General features: G+C 30.2%; 1 long non-coding RNA gene across 1 annotated transcript; it reads left to right on the forward strand.

The window, feature by feature from the left end:
• LOC110264352 lies at positions 2,577–3,426 on the forward strand. The gene is made up of 2 exons (XR_002350421.1): positions 2,577–2,880; positions 3,033–3,426. It is a non-coding gene; the product is annotated as an uncharacterized LOC110264352 (long non-coding RNA).

A 3,582-nucleotide genomic window follows, 5' to 3' on the forward strand; every position in this document is an offset into this window, starting at 1 on the left:
TCATAAATCTTCTTCACTTTGCATCCCAATAACTAGCTAGTGAAAATGATTGAAAATTAAGTTCAAACTTTGTAAGTAGTTGTGGTAATCAAAACAAAAATAACATAGGAATTGAATATGCCAAATCTTCTAGTGTTACTTCTAATCCTTGTTGATTGCTTATTGTGCACAAATTCAAAAAATATACAAGAAAAATGGCATATAACCTAAAAAAAATAAATTCAAAATCAAATTTATAGGAACAAAACCTAAGATCTTAAGACCTAATAATGCAGTAGCACTAGAATCTCAATTAACAACACCAACTTTAAAGATTGAACCTCAAGTTTCAAATCTCCTAAAATTAATTAAAAATTTCTTTACATAGTTCCTTTTTTCTCACTTATTGAATTTTGATAAGTCAAAATCAAATAAGAGAACATTTTTGTTGAGTCAAGAATTTATTTGGTACCTTATGATGACAAATATAATTAACTATTTTCTATTATAACTAACCATTATGATAAACATTATAAGAATCAATCAAAGATGATATCAAGCCAAGTTAGGAAAAAATATGCACTATTAAGACAACAAAAAATGCATTTCAAAATCAGATCATATTCATAAAGAGTTGTTGCATTCAAACTTCAGGAACAAAGAAGGAAAGATCTTCTCCTTAATGCCAACAGTCATAAGTATAATTGGTGCAATGACTAGTTTTGTGAAAAAGAAAATTATATCAATCTTAAAGAAGAGTCTATCAATCTCTAAGAAGAATGAAGACAAGAAATAAGGTAACCATCGAAGTAAAATCCGATTTGATACACATGCCTATTCCTTTATTTGTCATATTGAGTGTATCCTTGTTCTCTTGTGGCTAGAATTAAGATCAATTTGAAGATAAAAAAGACAAAGAGAGGAGTTCATACAAGAGCCAAAATTCAATCATTGTTTGAGTGTTTGTATTTAAAAGTATGCTGGTTAGAGTACACTTGGTTTCACTTAACTAGGTTGGGTTAGCACTTAGGTGATTTACTAAGTTTGGAATAGCTTAAGTGGTTTATAAGAGTGTGAGTCTCTTAGAATTGGTAACTGTAATCTATCTTGATTATAGTAAAAATTTCACTATTGTTATGGTAGAGATTGGATGTAGGTCATCGTGGCCGACCCAGGATATATCAAGGCATCACTCTTTTCCTTCTTTCTTTTTTTTTCACTGTTTTAATTTTGTTTTGCACTTACGAGACAAAATCAGAAATAATCTCCTAAAACCAGATTTCTGCATAACTTGTTTATTCAAGTCTAAAAGTGGTTCCTTGATTCAACCCTCTTCTCAACTCACTTAGAACCTTCAATTGGTATCAGAGCTTAGGCTAATCAGAGGACAAATTTTAAATTTAAATCAAATTTGATCTAATTTAATAAGATCACGTATGATTTAAATTGGTTATCATATCTTTAGGATGTTAAATTTAAATCGATCTAATCTAATTCAATAAGATCATATCTGAGTTATCTTATCTTTAGGAGATTTAAATTAAGTTATTTTATCTTTTAAGCTGATTTGTTAGGAGTCTATTTAAATATTCATTGTGACTCATTCTAATAAACTTTTGATGAATAAAAATTCTTTAGTTGCTTTATGTACGTTTTTTTATGTATGATCAAGTGAGGTGAGTGATTTTCTTTGCTTGTTGCATAAAAAAATTGAAGGATCCAATCTTAGGTAATTCTTAGTGTTAGTTCTTTTAATTTTTTAACATTCTGATCTAGGATGTCAATGATAGGTTCTTTGAAGGTCTAGTATAAAAGCTCTTTCAGTGACCTAGGTTGCTAAAAACATATTTTTTAAAAGTCTAGTAGAAAAATCTTTATCTATATTTTTGTGTTTTCGTTGTGTCTTTTCTAGTCTTTTTAATTTCATCCCTATTTTCTTTATTAGCCATCCCCTTTTATTCCTCTTCCTTCTTTTTGCAATCCCTCATTCTTTTTATTATTTCTCTTCTCTGTGTGAGTGCGGAAGTATGTAGCGGCTAAGAAATGTATGAGAAAGTGTATTTAGAATTGGGTTTACTGAGTGTAGTAGTAGTATTAGGTTTAAGGATATTTTTAAAATTTTGCAATTACTCACTTTTTGCCACGATTTTTAAAAATTTCTATATCGTTAAAGAAAATAGCCACACTTATAAAGCGTAATAATTTAAACATAAAAATTGGTTATGCTTTAAAAATGTGTATAATATTTTATCGTTACGTTTTCCAAACATAACACCAAAAGTGTGGCAAAATTTTAAAATAATTGCCGTTGTCATCAAAAAATGTGGTGGTAAATAATTTAGGTCACATTTTTTATGTGTGGCTCGTTTTATATATATTCATATGATAGATCACGTAGATTTTTAAAGTGGTGTATATATCAAGATTTTGAAAATTAGATCGTTCAGAATTGTTATGTAAAAAATCGGTTAAAAAATTCGCTAAATTGGTGGTTAATTAAAAAATTGGACGAACTGGCTAATTTTTTTTAGAGTTAAATTTTGTAATTTACCTAAAAAATTGCGTCATTTTGACGCTAAAAAAGAAAAAGAAAAAGAAAACCTACCGACTCAATCCTAATTCCCAAATCCAATCTTAAACGCACGTATAACCCCTCTTCCTTCTGAAATCATTCTCTCTCTCCCAGCCGTCTCCCAGCTTTGCTATTCTCCTACCTAGCCGCCGCATTCCTCTCGTCCGTTTTCGCTTTTCTTGCTCACCTTCGTTGCCGTCGCAATTGTTGCCTTCCAGCCACTTTGTAGGCGTTGTCGTCGCTGTTACCTTGCTATCGACTCCTCCCTTTCAGAGGCCTTGCAATCACCGACGTTGCCTCTTAGACCACAGTTCGAAAAGTAGAAAAGGGTGCTAATTAAGTTTTAATATTATTTATTTAGAGTATGGTTTGTTTCTCTGGAATTATTAATGTTATAGAGATTTGATTGTTGTTCAAGCACAAAGAAAAAGATAAAAGAGTGAACATTAGTTCTATTTTACAATCAATTCATTTTTTCCAGGTTTTGAAATCAGTTTGAAGGAAAGTTTTGAATGGGTGCGTAGTTGTTTTTAGCCGTATCTTCCATGGAGCATTACCACCAGTCCAGAAAATGGCTGAGCAGTTGGGAACCACTTGTTTAATGGAACTTGACCCCTCCGTGACACATGTACTTGCTACTAATGCCGGAGCTAAGAAGGCCTGTGGGCAGTGAAAGAGAAGAAGCTTTTGGTTCATCCGCGATGGATAGAGACTGCAAATTATTTTTGGAAAAAGCAACCGAAGAAAACTTCGTCCTCAAGAAAAAACAGTAGTAACTAGTAATTTTTCTTGTAGCATCACACACTTTGTTGTGTTTATCTACTTTAGGTTTGTAATTTGATGCTTGAAGTTATTTATGAATTTTTGTTGATAAATTATGAACAATTTATTATGTAAAATTATAAGAGTTTAAATTTTATTAGATTAAAAATTATTAAATTTAAATATTTAAAATTATATATTAAATTTTAATAATTTTATTTAATATTTAATTAAATCAGTTAAATTTTAATTAAATTCTGATTGGATCA

Source organism: Arachis ipaensis, chromosome B07, assembly GCF_000816755.2.
Source record: "Arachis ipaensis cultivar K30076 chromosome B07, Araip1.1, whole genome shotgun sequence".
Classification (NCBI taxonomy): domain Eukaryota; kingdom Viridiplantae; phylum Streptophyta; class Magnoliopsida; order Fabales; family Fabaceae; genus Arachis; species Arachis ipaensis.